This window comes from Cynocephalus volans, chromosome 13 (genome assembly GCF_027409185.1).
Source record: "Cynocephalus volans isolate mCynVol1 chromosome 13, mCynVol1.pri, whole genome shotgun sequence".
Classification (NCBI taxonomy): Eukaryota; Metazoa; Chordata; class Mammalia; order Dermoptera; family Cynocephalidae; genus Cynocephalus; species Cynocephalus volans.
Window position 1 is genome coordinate 110,294,118 of NC_084472.1, and position 18,092 is coordinate 110,312,209.

Genomic DNA, 18,092 nt, shown 5'->3' on the forward strand with positions numbered 1-18,092 from the left:
ACGTACTTATCAAATATATCAACCCCATTAAAATATGAATATAATTGTCTATTACTACTGATAAGGAATTTAAAGGTTTTAGGGTAAAAGCAAATATATAAATCAGAATGTTCTGTTTTGTTTAACATTAGTCATTTCCTCATAGTAAACTATTTTTAAAAGTTCAAATACAGAAAATAGTGTAGAGAAATTAAATATCTTATCTGAATGGCATCTAGGAGATATTTAGGAGACTCCAATGAAGAGAATAATTTTCTCCAAAATGGCTGAAATATGAATATCTATTAAAGCTGCCTTCCTCAGTCTCCACTGCTGCACATACCAGTTCTCCAACAAGAAGAAACCTTTTATTCTGTTGTTATTATTAGAAAGGGAAATAATTAATTTTATCCACTGATTTATTTAACAGATATTTCTTGGGATATGCTATATGTGTAACTATATCCTAAGTGTCTTAGGAGATTAAAAAAAAGAAATACAGTTAAGCAAGCTCTGCTTATAAGTGGCCAATCTTTTGATGACATGTTATTTTTTAATAGTTTTTTTTGAGGTATAATTTACACATCACAAAATTCACTCATTGTAAGTGCACAACTCAGTGATTCTTAGTTCATAGAGTTGTACAAATATTACCACAATCCAGTTGTAGATCATTTCTGTGGTCCTAGAGTTTCCTCATGTCCATTTGCAGTTGACCTCTCCTTCCATTCCCGACCCTTGGCAACAACTGCTCTATATTCTGCCTTTACACATTTGCCACCACCCCCACCTTTTTTTTGACTTTTCATATAAATGGAAACATACAATATGCAGGCCTTTCCACTGGGCTTCTTTCACTTGGTTTTATCAATTTTGTAGCACTTATAATGCCATTAATTTTTATTTCTTAATAGATGTAGATATACCAAATTTTGTTTATCCACTCACCAGTTGCTGGACATTTGGATTGTTTTCGGGTATTGGCTATTATGAATAATTTTTGTGGCCATTTATGTGTGGACATATATTTTCCTTTCTTATGGGTAGATTCTTAGGTGTGAAATTGTTAGGCCACATGGTAAGATCATGCTTAACATTTTTAGAAACTGCCACACTTTTCCATAGTGACTGTACCAATTTATATTTTACATCAGTAATATATGAATGTTTCAGTTTTTCCACATGCTTTTAAACATTTGATGTCTGTCTGTTAATTTGTTAATGTTTTAAAATTTTTAAATGACATAATTGTACATATTTATGGGATACATATGATATTTTGATACGTGTATACTCATACAACGTGTGGTGGTCAAATCAGGGAAATTGGCACATCCATCACCACAACACGTATCATTTCCCTGTGTAGGGACGTTCGAAGTCCTCTCTTCTAGCTATTTTGACATACACAATAAAGTATTGCTAACTATAGTCATCCTATTGTGCTATAGTAATGATTCCTTCTATCTAGCTGTAATTTTGTACCTGTTAGCCAAGTGTACTCTGTACCCTCTCCTTCTTGCCCACATAGGAGTGAGAACATGTGGTATTTGTCTTTCAGTGCATGGCTTATTGTAGAGTTAGGGCTGGGTCTGGAGCTCACAGACCCCTTCAGCCCGTTCATAAACCCTTCACATGCAGGTCTATGAGCTAGGTAACCAGCAAAAGGTCCTTGGAGCCTTGGTTGAAGAAGGAATAGTCTTTATTCAGCACACACACGTCTAGGAGGTAGGCAGTACCAAGACAAACTCAAACTCAACTGCTAAGGCAAAGTCCAAAGAAAAACTGAAACTGAGCAGCTACCAGCAGAGTAAACATGCTCTATTGTTACATGCAAGCTCTGCCTGCCAGCTTCTGATTCACAAACTAAAGAACACACAATAGCAACAAACTAGAAAGATACGTGGGTGCACATGCACAGTAAGTCCACCCACACACAGCTTAACAAGAAATGTGCTGCTTGACCCCCTACCAGACCTGAGCCCAGGGAGCCTGACTAAATTGTCCTATTTTCCCCACACTTATTTTACTTAACATAATGTCCTCCAGTTTCATCCATGTTGTTGCAAATGACAGGATTTTATTCTTTTTTATGGTCAAATAGTATACCATTGTGTATTGATGGAATTTGGATGTACTATCCTCCCTGAACTCATGTGGAAATCCGATCCCCAGTGTGGCAGTGTTGGAAACTGACTGAGTCATGGGGGCGGATCCCTCATGAATGGGTTAATGCTCTCCCTGGGGGTGGGGTATTGATGAGTGAGCTCTCGCTCTATTAGTTCCTGCCAGAGCTGGTTGTTAAAAAGACCTGGCACCTCTCCTCTCTCTGTCTTGCTTCCTCTCATGTGATCTGCTTTTACCTGCTGCTGCTGCCACATTCCACCATGAGTAGAAGCAGCCTGAGGCCTGTGCTAGATGCAGCTGTCCCAGAATCATAAACCTAGTAAACCTCTATTCTTTATAAATTACCCAGTCTCAGGTATTCTGTTATGGTAACACAAAATGGACTAATACATGTATATATACCACATATTCTTTATTCATTCATCTTTTAATCAACACTTAGGTTGATTCCATATCTTGGCCATTATGAATAGTGCTGCAGTTAACATGGGAGTGAAGGTATCTCTGACATACCGACTTTCTTTCCTTTGGATATATACACAGTGGTGGGATTGGTGGATCATGTGCTATTAGTATTTTTAATTTTGAGGGGAACGTCCATACTGTTTTCCATAAAGGTTGTACTAATTTATATTTCCACAAACAGTGTATAGTTCCCCTTTCTCTGCAATCTCAGTAGCATTTATTATTTTTTGTCTTTTTGATAATAGCCATTTTAAGTGGGGTGAGATGATATCTCATTGTAGTTTTGATTTTTATTTCCCTAATGATTAGTGATATTGAGCATTTTTTCATATACTGTTGGCCATTTGTATGTTGTCTCATGAGAAATATCTATTTAGATCCTTTGCCCACTTTAAAATTGGATTATTATTATTATCATTTGGCTGTTGAGTTTGTTTTTTATATATTCTGGATATTAATTGCTTGTCAGATGGATAGTTTGCACGTGTTTTCTGCCATTCTCTATGTGGTCGCTTCACTCTGCTGATTGGTTGCTTTGCTGTGCAGAAACTTCTTAGTTTTATGTAATCCCATTTGTCAGATTTCGCTTGTGCTTTTGTGGTGTTATCCAGAAAATCTCTCCCCAGACCAGTGTCCTGAAGCATTTCTCTGTTTTCTTTCAGTAGCTTCATAGTTTTGGGTCTTATATGTAAGTCATAAATCTGTTCTGAGTTGATTTTTATGTATGGTGAGAGGTAAGTATCTGGTTTCATTCTTCTGCATGTAGATACCTAGTTTCTTCAGCACCATTTATTGAAGAGACTGTTCTTTCCCCAGTGTATGTTCTTGGCATCTTTGTTGAAAATCAGTTGGATGTAAAATTTGGCTTTATTTCTGGGTTCTCTATACTGTTCCATTGTTCTATGTCTCTGTTTTTATGCTAGTATCATACTGTTTGGGTTACTTTAACCAAGATATATTTTGGTTATGTTTTATATTGGTTTAATATAAATTTATACTTGGTTATATCAATTTATAAATCTAGATTTTATAATGTAAAAAATAGTATATTTTGAAGTCACAAGGTGTGGTGCTTCCAGCTTTGTTCTTTTTCTTAGGAGTGCTTTGGCTATTTGTGGTGCTTTGTGGTTTCATACTAATTTTAGGATTGTTTTTCTATTTCTGTGAAAAATGTTATTGATATTTTGATAGAGATAGCATTGAATCTATAGATTGCTTTGAATAATATGAACATTTTAACTATACATGAACATGGGATATATTTGCATCCTCCTGAATTTCATTCATCAGGTTTTTATAGTCGTCATTGTAGAGATCTTTTGCCTCTTTGGTTAAATTTATTCCTACATATTTTATTTTTATAGCTATTGTAAATGAGATTGCTTTCTTCATTTTTCCCCCAAGTTGTTTGTTATATTCTGCAACGTTACTGAATTTGTTTATAGTTCTAAAAGTGTTTTGGTGGAGTCTTTAGGATTTTCTGAATATAAGATCTTGTCATCTGCAACTAGGGGCAATTTGACTTTCTCCTTTGCAGTTTCCATGCCCATTATTTCTTTTTCTTGCCTAATTGCTCTGGCTGGGAATTCCAGTTCTATGTTGAATAAAAGAGGTGAAAGCGGGTGTTCTTGTCTTGTTACAGATATTAAAGGAAAGGACTTTCTCCTTGTTCAGTATGATGTTAGTTGTGGGTTTGCCATATAAGGCCTTTATTTCTTTAAGGTATGTTGCTTCATACATAATTTGTTGAGAGTTTTTAATCATGAAGGGATGTTGGATTTTATCAAATGCTTTTCTGCATCTGTTGAAATGATTGCATGGTTTTTGTTCTTTATTCTGTTAATGGGATGTATCACATTTACTGATTTGCACATGTTCGGCCATTCTTATATATCTGGGATAAATTTCGTTTGATCATGGTGTTTAATCTATTTGATGTACTGTTGGATTTAGTTTGCTAGTATTTTGTTGAGGATTTTTGCATCTATGTTAATCAGGGACCAATATCGACTTGTAGTGTTGTGTCCTTTTATATGTTTTCAGTATTAGGGGAATGCTGGCCTCATATAATGGGTTGGGAAGAATTCCCTTCTCTCGATTTTTTGAGAATAGTTTATGAACAATTGTTATTAGTTCTTCTTTAAAAGTTTAGTCAAATTCTACAGTGAAATCATCTGGTGGTCTTAGTCTTCTTTGTTAGGAGACATTTTATTACTGTTTCAATCTCATTACTTGCTATTGGTCTGTTCAGGGTTTCTATTTATTCATGATTCAATCTTGGTAGTTTTTATGTGTCCAGGAATTTACCCATTTCTTCTAGCTTTTTGAATTTGTTGGTGTATAGTTTGTAATAGTCCATAATGATCCTTCATATTTCTGTGATGTCAGTGGTAATATCACGATTTTCTTTTTTTTTACTGTAACCTAGTTGATTGTACATATCTGTGGGGTGCAGAGTTGAGTATCAGTAGTCCTGTGTGATATGTGATGCTCAAATCAGAATAAATATTATATTCAAAACTGTACAGTGTCATTGCTATTCATGGCCCTTTACCAAATCCACCCTCCCTCCTCCTCTCCTGCTTCTAGTAACCTCAGTTCTCCTTTTGAAAGTTTAATGTATTGGGCCGACCCCGTGGCGCACTTGGGAGAGTGCAGCGCTGGGAGTGCAGCAGTGCTTCCCGTCGCAGGTTCGGATCCTATATAAGGATGGCCCGTGCGCTCACTGGCTGAGCGTGGTGCGGCCAGACACAAAAAGACAAAAAAAAAAAAAAAAAAAGAAAGAAAGTTCAATGTATTATTGTTAATGTTGTATCTTTCTTTCTTTTATTCATTTGTTTACTATTTTAGCTCCCACTTATGAGTGAGAACATATGGTATTTCCCGTTCTCTGCATGGCTTATTTCACTTAATATGATTTTCTCTAAGTTCATCCATGTTACTGTGAATGGCAATATTTCATTTTCTTTTATGGCATAGTAATATTTCATTGTGTGAATATACCGCATTTTCCTTATGCAGTTGTTTGGTGATGGACATTTAGGTTGCTTCCAACTCTTGGCTATTGTAAATAAAGCTGTGATAAACACGGAGGTGCAGGTATCTCTTCAACATGATGCTTTCCATTCATTTGGTTATATACCCAACAGTGGAAGTGCCAGATTATTTGGCGGTTCTTTCTGAAGTTATTTAAGGAATCTCCATACTGTTCTCCGTAAAGGCTGCACCAATTTATAGTCCCACCAGCAGTGTAGAAGCGTTCCTCTTTCTCTGCATCTTCGCTGGCATTTGTTGTTCTCCATCTTTTAGATGATAGCCATTCTAACTGGGGTGAGATGGTATCTTAATGTGGGTTTTGTCTGCATTTCCCTGATGCTGAGTGATGCTGAGCAGTTTTTACATGTGTGCTGTCCATTTGTGTGTCTTCCTTTGAGAAATGCCTATTCAGTTCCTTCGCCTATTTTTTAATTGGGTTGTTTGGGTTTTTTTTACTAAGTTGTTTGTGTTCCTTATATGTTTTAGATAATAGTCCTTTTTCAGATGCATAGTTTGCAAGTATTTTCTCCCACTTTGTAGATTGTCATTTTGCTCTGTTAATTGTTTCTTTTGCTGTGCAGAAGCTTTGTAGTTTGATATGATAAATAGGTTTATTTTTCTTTTTGTTGCCTGTGCTTTGGGAGTCATATTCATAAAGTCTTTGTCCAGTCCCACTTTCTGAAGTATTTCTTCTGTGTTTCCTTGAAGCTGTTTTATAGTTTCAGGTCTTATATTTAAGTCTTTAATTCGTTTTGAATTGTTTTTGTTTATGGTGAGAGGTACAGGTGTAGTTTCATTCTTCTACATATGGATGTCCAGTTATCTTAGCACCATTTATTGAAGAGACAGTCTTTCCCCCAATGTGTGTTCTTGCTGCCTTTGTCGAAGATGGCTGTAGGTTTGTGGGTTGATTTCTGGGTTCTCTATTCTGTGTCATTGGTCTATGTGCCTGTTTTTATGCTAGTACCATGCTCTTTTGGTTACTATAAGCTTTGTAGTATAGTTTGAAGTTAGGTAGTGTTATGCCTCTAGCTTTGTTTACTTTTTTGCTCAGGGTTGCTTTGGCTATTTGGGGTGTTTTGTTGTTCCTTATGAATGTTAGGATTGTTTTTTCCATTTCTGTGAAGAATGTCTTTGGTATTTTGATGGGGATTGCATTGAATTTGTAGATTGCTTTGGGTAGTATGGACATTTTCACAATGTTAGTTTTTCCAATTGAGACACAAGGAATGTCTTTCCATTTTATGATGTCCTCTTTAATTTATTGCAACAGTGATTTATAATTCTTGTTGTAGAGATCTTTCACTTCCTTTGTTATGTTCATTCCCAGGTATTTTATTTATTTATTTTTGTGACTATTGTAAGTCGGCTTGCTTTCTTGATTTCTTTTTATGCTTGTACATTGTTGGAATATTAAAATGCTACTGATTTTTGTGTCTTGATTTTGTATCCTGCAACTTTACTAAAATTTTTTTAAAGAGGTTTTAGGCTGTTTTGTATATAGGTTCATTTCTTCTGCAAACAGGGACTATTTCAATCTTTTCCAATCTGGATGCCCTTTATTTCTTTGTCTTGCCTGATTGCTCTGGATATTACTTCCGGTACTATGTTAAATAGGAGTGGTGAGAGTGAGCATCTTTGTATTGTCCCCATTCTCAAGGGGAAAGCTTCCAACTTTTCCCCATTCAAGATGATATTGGTAGATTTTTTTTTCTGGTCAAGATGGCAGAATGAAAAATCCCCAGCATCACTCTCTCCCACAACTCAACCAATTTACAACTATAAAAAAGCAACAACAGCCAAGCTGGGGCCACTAGACCTCAGGGGAAGAGGAGGAGAGACCTACAGAGTGCATGAAGGCAGGAGAAGCCATGATGAGAGAAAGTAAGTACTGCTCTGACCGTTTCATGCTGCGGCTGCCTTAAGGCTGGAGCTGTTGAGCTCACTGAGCAGGAGCTGGCAAAAGCTGCAGCTGTGCGCTCTGGATGAAGTTGCTTGGAGGTGGAAGCAGAGAAGAGGGCCTTGGTGGCACCCAGGCCAGCAAGACCACTAATAGGGTTCCCGTGGACCCACACAGGAGTGAGGAGCCAGAACAACTGAAAAAAAGGAGCCACTTAGAGGCCGGTGAATCATTGCAAGGGACTGGTACAGGGCCAATCCCACGGGAAGTGTTTTCAGCACAGGCGGTGAGGGAGAGGGGCCCAATGGGAGAACACTGGGACACAGCAAGGACAACTGACCAGCACCCCAAGCAGTGTAGGACCACTCAGAGGAGACTGGTCAGGAATATAGAATTGCATGGGGTGCAGTTTGATGAAAAGACTCAGGCTCAGATCAGAGTTTCTACACAACCCAAGTGCACTGAGTCTGTAGATCCGCAAGTACCTATAAAGTCAGCCGTTAAAACCTGAGCAGCACAAAAAGCTTTTCCTGGGGAATCAGCAGCAAAGCAGCAATTTAGTTCAACTACAGAGCTCAAGTACAGTTCCCAACAGGAAATTCCCCCATTTTAGAAATAAACAAAGGACAAAAAATTAGTTCTGGCCCAGGCATACTGCCAGGGCCTCGGGTCTGCCTGGGGACATGAGGTATGGAGTTGGGGGCCGGAGCCCCCTCCCATAGCCAGGCACACCACCAGCTCCTCGGCCACCCATGGACCTGAGGGATGGAGCCAGGTACTGGAACCACCCCCATCCAGGCATACTGCACCAGTGGCTTGGGGCCCACCCAAGGACCCAAGGCATGGATCTGGGGACTGGCCCCCTCCCCTCAACCAGGCACAGCATGCAAATGCCCTGGGGCCTGCCTGGGGACCTGAGGGATGGAGCTGGGGACTGGACCCCCCTCCCCTCAATCAGGCACACTGTTCCAGTGCCTTGAGGCCTGCCTGGGGACCCAAGGCATGGATCCAGGGACTGGATACCTCTCCCCTCAACCAGGCCCACCACACCGGCATTTTGGGGCCCATCCAGGGACCCAAGGCTTGGATCTGAGGACTGGATCCCCCTCCCACAACCAGGAACACTGCACCAGCACCTCAGAGCCTGCCTGGGGACCCGAGGGATGGAGCTGGGGACTGGACACCCCCCCACAACCAGGCACACTGCCATACCAAGGAGCATGCCAAAACCATCACCTCCACACGGGTGGCCCACCACAGCCACCACAATAACCATGGCTGCCATGAAAGCAGCCAGATGCCACAACCACCACGCAGATGGTCTGCCAGCTACTGGAGTGCATTGACACAAGGAGAGTCACCAGCAGAGATGAAGAAAAGAAGAGTATGTCTCTCTCCACAAAGCCATTGCAGAGTGACAGAAGAAGCATCTGCTCTATGATAATATTGGGGAACCTGCTCACACTTCTCAGCATTGGACAGGTCATCTATGCAATAAATCAATGGAGAAGCCATTATTCTTTCAGAAGGAGAGAAGAAATCTAGGGTAATTACAGGGTGGAGGGTGGAGGGTGAGGGGGATGGGGTGAGATTGGACAAGGGGAATAAAGAATAAGTATGATTTATAACAATGTATATGCTAGTAATATTGATTTGATCAACATATCTCATCATTGAACCCCCAAAATATGTATAATTAATTTTGATTCAATAAAAATTAAAAATAAATAAGCATAAAAAAAAGTACAAAGTCTTATCTGAGAACAAAGCCAAAACTCCTTCCATCTGTGAACCTGTAAAAATCAAAAACAAATTTATCTACCTACAAGATATAATGGTGGGACAGACATTGGGTGCACATTTCCATTCCAAAAGGTAGGAATAGGCCAGAAGAAAGAAGAAACAGGCCCCAAACAAGTCTGAAACTCAGTAGGGCAGACATTAAGTTTTAAAGCTCCAAAATAATCTTTGACTCCAAGTCCTGGAGCACAGTGGGGCATCTGGGCCCCCAAAGCCTCAGGCAGCCCTGCCCCCATGGCACTGCTGCAAGCATCCCACTAGGCTCACTGGAACCTGTGGCTTTTCCAGGCCAGCGTTGCATGTTGCCACTGACCCTACTGTGCTGGGGTCCTGGTGGCAGCCCCACTGCCTTGGTTCTACTAGATATTTCCTTGGTGGGGGCTCTCTGTGGGGGCTCCAGCTACATTATTCTGTTCGGCATTGCTCTAGTAGATGGCCTTTGTGGTGGCTCCACCCCTGCAGCATGTTTATGCCTGGGTCCCCAGGCTTTTCCGTACATCCTCTGAAATCTGGGTGGAGGCTGCCTTGCCTCCACTGCTGTCACGTTCTGCTGACCTGCAGACTTAACACAATGTGGATGCCACCAAAGTTTCTGGCTTGTGCTCTCCAGAGCTGCTGCACAAACCACACTTGGGGCTGCTTGAGGCAGGGCTGCTCCAGCCAGAGCAGATGGGATGCAGGGAGCTGATTCCTGAGGGCAGTGGCACCCCAGGTCTATCCACAGGAATAACTCAGGCCTCCTAGGCTTCCAGAGTTGTGAAATGCCTCAGGTTCTTTCTCCCCACTCTCTTGGCTATTAGCATCTGGCTGCCTCCATTGCCAAACTAATATCTTTAGCAGCCAGTCTATCTGCTTCACCCTTGCATTTTTCTCCTGCTCTCTGCTTCTCTACCACATGGCCAGGCTGCATATTTTCCAAAACTTTATGCTCTGCTTCCCTTTTAAATTCTGGCTTTACATCTTGCCTTTTCTGCCACAACTCAGCATAATCTGTTGCAAGTAGCCATGCAGCTTCCTTAATGCTTTGCTGCTTGGAAATTTCTTCTGCTAAACATTCTGGTTCACAATTCTTAAATCCCACCTTCCACAAAATCCTTGGGCATGTACACAGTGCAGCCAAGTTCCTTGGTGTGGTGTAGCAAGGGTGATCTTTTGTGCAATTCCCAATAAGTTCCTCATTTCTATCTGAGACCTCATCATTTGCATGGCCTTTACTGTCCACATTTCTGTCAGCATTCTAGTCACAACCATTAACCAATCTCTAAAATGTTCCAAACTTTCCCTCATCTTTTTGTGTTCTTCTGAGTCCTCCAAACTCCTCCAACCATTGTGCATTACCCAGTTCCAAAGCTGCTTCCACATTTTCAGGTATCTGTATAGCAACACCCCACTCCTCAGTACCAATTTTCTTTATTAGCCCGTGTTCTGTTGCTATAACAGAATACCTGAGACTGGGTAATTTATAAAGAACAGAGGTTTATTTTGCTTATGATTCTGGGACAGCTGCATCTGGTGTGGGCCTCAGGCTGCTTCTATTCATGGCAGAAAGTGACAGGCAGCCTGTGGGTATGAGCAGATCACATGGCAAAATGAAGAAAGAGAGATAGATGGAGACAGGAGGTGCCAGGGTCTTTTAAACAACCAACTCTCATGGGAACTAACAGAGCAAGGAATCACTCACTATCCCCCACCCCTACCCCCCATAGAGCATCAATCCTTTCATGAGGGATCCACCCCTGTGATTCAAACTGCCACATTGGGGATCAGATTTCCACAGGAGTTCTGGGAGGACAGTACATCCAAACTCCATCAGGGTCTACATCTAAGTCTTAAGATGAGTTTGATAAATGGTGAGAGACAGGTGTCTCATTTCATTCTTCTGCAAATAGATATCCAGTTTTTCCAACACCATTTATTGAAGATGCTCTCCCTTCCCCGCCGTATGTTCTCAGAGCCTTTGTCAAAGATCAGTTGGCTGTAAATACGTGGATTTATTTCTGGGTTCTCTATTCTGTTTCATTTGCCCATGTATCTTTTTTTATGCCAGTGCCATGGTGTTTTGGTTACTATAGTTTTGAAGTATATTCTGAGGTCAGTTAGTGTAATGTCTCCAGCCTTATTCTTTTTGCTCACCATTCCTTTGGCTATTTAGGAACTTTTGTGGTTCTGTACGCATTTTAGTGTTGTCTGTTCTATTTCTGTGAAGAATGTCATTGGCATTTTGATAGGGATTGTATTGAATCTGTAGATCACTTTGGGTAGTATGGTCATTCTCACAATAGTTATTCTACCAATCCATGAGTATGGAATGTCTTTCCAATTTTTTGTGTCCTCTTTAATTTCTTTCGTCAGTGTTTTATAGTTTTCATCATAGAGTTCTTTCACCTGCTTTGTTAATTTATTCCTAAATATTTTGTGTTTTTTGGTAGCTTTTGTAAATGGGACTACTTTCTTGATTTCTTTTTCTGCTAGTTCATTTTTGGTGTATAGAAGCACTATTGATTTATGTGTATTGATTTTGTATCCTGCAACTTTACTGAATTCATTTATCAGTTCTAAGAGTTTTTTGGTGGAGTCTTTAGGTTTTTGACATAGGATCATGTCATCTGCAAACAGGGACACTTTGACTTCATCTTTTCCAATTTGGATGTCCTGAATTCCTTTCTCTTGCCTAATTGCTGTTGCTAGAACTTCCATTACTGTGTTAAATAGGAGTGGTGAGAGTGGACATCCTTGTCTTCTTCATGTTCTTGGAGGAAAAGCTCCTAGCTTGTCTCTATTCAGGGTGATGTTAGCCATGGGTTTGTTATATATGGCCTTCCCTGTGTTGAGATACTTTCTTTCTATACCTAATTCTTTGAGAGTTTTTATCATGAAGAGAGGTTGAATTTCATCAAATGCTTTTTCTGTGTTTGTTGAGATGATCATATGGTGTTTGTTCTTCATTTTGTTGGTGTGGTTTATCACATTTATTGATTTATGTATGTTGAACCATCCTTGCATCCCTAATGAACCCCACTTGATCCCTGTGTATCATCTTTTTGATGTGCTGTTGAACCCAGTTTGCTAGTATCTGTTGAGGTTTTGCATCTATGTTCATAAGGAATATTGGCCTGTAGTAATCTTTCTGTATTGTGTTCTCGTCTGATTTTGTTATCAGTGTGATGCTGACCACATTGAATGGGTTTGGGAGCATACTGTCTACTTCCATTTTTTGTAATATGTTGGGACGAATTGGTATTAATTCTTCTTTATAAGTTTGTTAGAATTCAGCAGTGAAGACATCCATTCCTGCCCTTTTCTCTGTTGGGAGACTGCTGATTACTGATTCAGTCTCATTGCTTGTTACCTATCCATTCAAGTTTTCTGTTTCTTCTTGGTTCAGTCTTGGTAGCTTGTATGTATGCATCTTGAAATTTATTCATTTCCTGCAGATTTTCAAATTTCTTTATGTATGGTTATTCATAATAGTCTCATGGTTATTTATACTTCTGTGGTATGAGTTTTAGTGTCTCCTTTTCATTTCTGATTTTTCTGTTATTTGAGTCTTCTCTCTTTTTCTCTTTGTTAGTCTAGCTAATGGCTTGTCAGTTTTGTTTAATGTTCTCAAAAAACTAACTTTTCATTTTGTCAATCTTTTGTATCTTTTTTGCTCTCTATTTCATTTAGTTTTGCTGTAATATTTATTATTTCTTTTCATTTACTAATTTTGGGGTTGGATTGTTCTTTGCTTTTCTCATTCCTTGAGGTATAACATTAGGCTATTTATTTTAAATTTTTCTACTTTTTTGACGTAAGCACTTATCACAATAACATCTCTCTTAGTGCTGATTTTGCAGTACCCCATAGATTTTGGTATGATGTACTTCTATTTTCTTTTGCTTAATTTCTTCTTTGACACATTTGTTGTTCAAGAGCATGTTGTTTAATTTCCATGTATTTGTACAGTTTCCAAAGTTTCAGTTGTTTTTGATTTCTAGTTTTATTACACTGTGGTGTGAAAAGATATGTGACATGATTTCAGATTTTTAAAATTTGTTGAGACTTGGTTTGTGACCTAACATGTAGTCTATTTTTGAGAATGGTCCACGTGCTGATGACAAGAACTTATATTCTGCAGTTGTTGGATGAAATGTTCTGTAAGTGTCTGTCTATACTGCATTTTAAATCTAATGTTTTTTTGAGGCTTTTTGTCTGGAAGATCTGTCTAGTGCTGACATAGGGGTGTTGAAGTTCCCAACTATTATTGTATTGGGTCTATCTCTCCCTTTATATCCAATAATATTTGCTTTTTATAGCTGGGTGCTCCAATGTTGAGTACACAAATATTTATAATTTTTATATTTTCTTGCTGAATTGTTGTCATTATCATAATAATGTTCTTCTTTTTCTATTTTTATAGTTTCTTGGTTCAAAGTCTATTTTATCTGATATAAGTATCACTACTCCTGCTCATTTTTGATTTCCATTTGTGTTGAGTATCTTTTCCCATTCCTTCATTTTTAGTCAGTGTGTGTATTTACAGGTGAAGTGAGTTTCTTGTAGGCAGCATATAGTTGGATCTTGTTTTTTTAATTCATTCAGCCAGTCTATACCTTTTACATGGGAAATTTAATCCATTTATATTCAGGGTTATTACTGAAAGGTATTGCCTTACTCCTGACATTTTATTAATTTTTGAAAAGTTGTCTTACATATCTTTTGTTTCTTTCTGTTTTATCTGTTTATTTATTTTTTAATTAATTAATTAATTATTTTAAATTTTATTTTGTCTATATACAATGTGGTTGATTATTGTGGCCCATCACCAAAACCTCCCTCCCTACTCCCTCTCCACCCTCCCTCAAACAATGTCCTTTCTGTTTGCTTGTCGTATCAACCTCAAGGAATTGTAGTTGTTATGTCTTCTTCCCCACCCCCCCGGGTTTTGTGTGTGTGTGTGTGTGAATTTATTTATTTATTTTTAGCTCCCACCAATAAGTGAGAACATGTGGTATTTCTCTTTCTGTGCCTGACTTGTTTCACTTAATATAATTCTCTCAAGGTCCATCCATGTTGTTGCAAATGGCAGTATTTCATTCGTTTTTATAGCTGAGTAGTATTCCATTGTGTAGATGTACCACATTTTCCGTATCCACTCATCTGATGATGGACATTTGGGCTGGTTCCAACTCTTGGCTATTGTAAAGAGTGCTGCGATGAACATTGGGGAACAGGTATACCATCGACTTGATGATTTCCATTCCTCTGGGTATATTCCCAACAATGGGATAGCTGGGTCGTATGGCAGATCTATCTGCAATTGTTTGAGGAACCTCCATACCATTTTCCATAGAGGCTGCACCATTTTGCAGTCCCAACAACAATGTATGAGAGTTCCTTTTTCTCCACAACCTCGCCAGCATTTATCATTCAGAGTCTTTTGGATTTTAGCCATCCTAACTGGGGTGAGATGGTATCTCAGTGTAGTTTTGATTTGCATTTCCCGCATGCTGAGTGATGTTGAGCATTTTTTCATATGTCTGTTGGCCATTTGTATATCTTCCTTAGAGAAATGCCTACTTAGCTCTTTTGCCCATTTTTTAATTGGGTTGCTCGTTTTTTTTCTTGTAAAGTTGTTTGAGTTCCTTGTATATTCTGGATATTAATCCTTTGTCAGATGTATATTTTGCAATTATTTTCTCCCACTCTGTTGGTTGTCTTTTTACTCTGTTAATTGTTTCTTTTGCTGTGCAGAAGCTCTTTAGTTTGATATAATCCCATTTGTTTATTTTTCCTTTGGTTGCCTGTGCTTTTGGGGTTGTATTCATGAAGTCTGTGTCCAGTCCTTTTTCTTGAAGTGTCTCTCCTATGTTTTCTATAAGAAGTTTTATTGTTTCAGGGTGTATATTTAATTCTTTAATCCATTTTGAGTTGACTTTAGTGTATGGTGAATGGTGTGGGTCTAGTTTCATTCTCCTGCATATTGATATCCAGTTCTCCCAGCACCATTTGCTAAAGAGGCAGTCTCTTCCCCAGTGAATAGGCTTGGTGCCTTTGTCAAAGATCAGATGGCTGTAGGTGTGTGGGTTGATTTCTGGATTCTCTATTCTATTCCATTGATCAGTGTGTCTGTTTTTATGCCAGTACCATACTGTTTTGGTTATTATAGCATTGTAGTATAGTTTAAAGTCAGGTAGTGTTATGCCTCCAGCTTTATTTTTTTTGCTCAGTGTTGCTTTGGCTATGCGTGATCTTTTGTTATTCCATATAAATGTCTGGATAGTTCTTTCCATTTCTGAGAAAAATGTCAGTGGAATTTTGATGGGGATTGCATTAAATTTGTATATCACTTTGGGTAGTATGGACATTTTCACTATGTTGATTCTTCCAATCCAAGAGCATGGAATATCTTTCCATCTTCTTGTATCCTCTCTAATTTCTCTCAGCAGTGGTTTGTAGTTCTCATTATAGAGATTTTTCACATCCTTGGTTAACTCAATTCCTAAGTATTTTATTTTTGGGGGGGCTATTGTAAATGGGCAGGCTTTCTTGGTTTCTCATTGTGCATGTTCACTATTGGAGAAAAGAAATGCTACTGATTTTTGTGTGTTGATTTTGTATCCTGCTACTGTGCTGAAATCATTTATCAATTCCAACAGTTTTTTGGTAGAGGTTTTAGGCTGTTCGATATATAGGATCATGTCATCTGCAAACAGGGATAGCTTGACTTCATCTTTTCCAGTCCCTTTATTTCCTTCTCTTCTCTGATTGCTCTGGCTAGTACTTCCAACACTATGTTGAATTGGAGTGGTGAGAGTGGGCATTCTTGTCTAGTTCCTGTTCTTAAAGGAAAAGCTTTTAGCTTTTCCCCATTCAGGATGATATTGGCAGTGGGCTTGTCATATATGGCTTTAATTATGTTGAGATACTTTCCCTCTATACCTAACTTATAGAGGGTCTTTGTCATGAATGAGTGCAGAATTTTATCAAATGCTTTTTCAGCATCTATAGAGATGATCATATGGTCCTTGTGTTTGATTTTATTAATATGGTGTATCACATTTGTTGATTTACATATGTTGAACCAACCTTGCATCCCTGGGATGAATCCCATTTGATCATAATGTATTATTTTGTGTATGTGTTGCTGTATTCTATTTGCTAGTATTTTAGTGAGGATTTTTGCATCTATATTCATCAAGGATATTGGCCTGTAGCTTTCTTTTTTGGTTATATCTTTACCTGGTTTTGGTATCAGGATGATGTTTGCTTCATAGAATGAGTTTGGGAGATTTGCCTCTGTTTCAATCTTTTGGAATAGTTTGTAGAAAATTGGTGTCAATTCCTGTTTAGTTTCCAGAATTTCATTTGTTATTGATTTCTAATTTTAATCTATTGTGATCTGAAAAAATACATGGGATAATTCTAATTTTTTTGAATTTGTTGAGACTTGATTTGTGACCTAACATGTGATCTATCCTGGAGAATGATCCATGTGCTGATGAGAAGAATGAATATTCTGAGGTTGTTGGATCGAATGTTCTGTAGCTATCTGCCAAGTCCAATTGGCTTTGAGTGTTGTTTGCCTTGATGACCTGTCCAATATTGATAGTGGGGTGTTCAGGTCCCCTGCTATTATGGTATTAGTGTCTATTTCCTTCTTTAGGTCTAATAGTTTGCCTTATAAATCTGGCTGCTCTGACATTGGGTGCGTACATATTTATGATTGTTATGTCTTCTTGATGGATGAATCCTTTTATCATTATGTAGTGGCCCTCATTATCTCTTTTTATGGTTTTTAGTTTAAAGTCTATTTTATCAGATATAAGAATAACTACTCCAGCTCATTTTTCATTTCTGTTTGCATGGTAAATCTTTTTCCATCCTTTCACTCTTAGTCTATGTGAGTCTTTGTAGGTGAAGTGCGCCCCATGAAGGTAGCAGATAGTTGGGTCCTCCTTTTTAATCCAGTCAGCCAGTCTGTGTCTTTTGAGTGGGGAATTTAATCCTTTTACATTAAGAGTTGTTCTTGAAAAGTGTTGATTTACTCCTAGCATTTTATTGATTTTTGTTTGGATGTCTCAAGTGTCTTTTGTTCCTTTCTTTCTGATTTACTGTTTGTCTTCTGTATTTGTTGGTTTCTTGTTGTCGGGCCTTAAAAACTAACGTCACCTTAAGTGACATTGCAAGCGGGGCCATTATAGGCCCACAAGGGTGTATTAATGTGGCAGCCTAAGATGGCGCCAGGAGGAAGTAGGGTGGGGGTGTCTGTGGGAACCTTGCCTTAGCCCTTATTGGCCAAATACGTGCTTCTGCGCTCATGAACACTGCGTGGTTGCAATAGCTAGGCATTGAGACAGGATGCATGCCCTTGACCTTTAAGCTGATTGGATTATGTTAAAACCTCCCCTCCCTATCTGCCTATAAAAGCAAGTGCTTGTGTGATAATAATGGAACTGCTCCACAGAACCCGCCGCCGCGTCTGAGTGTCCTTTAACCGGGCTGTTTTTGGGGGGCCGGTGGCTGTGCTCACCTCTCTTCATGGCTCTCTTCCCCCATCTCCTTCCAAAGGGGACAGGAGGGAAAGAGGAATCCCAGGCCATTTGCTTGCCCACCGAAAGGAACGAGCCTAGGGCTGTACGGGTCAGCCGGCGGCAGACCCGACATCTTGTGTTGCAGATAAACTGGGGTTTTGTTTCCCTTTATTGCTGGCATTTTAATTTTACTAGTGGGTTTTGATTTTTCTTGAATTTTTATGGTAGTTGTAGTTATTTTTCAGGTACTAAACCCAGTACTCCCTTGA

The 18,092-nt window shown here is 39.0% G+C and overlaps 1 protein-coding gene across 1 annotated transcript in view; it reads left to right on the plus strand.

Annotated features, from left to right (window-relative positions):
- Positions 1 to 18,092, plus strand: part of ADAM32 (ADAM metallopeptidase domain 32) — a 208,284-nt gene that overhangs the window by 33,346 nt on the left and 156,846 nt on the right. The window lies entirely within an intron of this gene.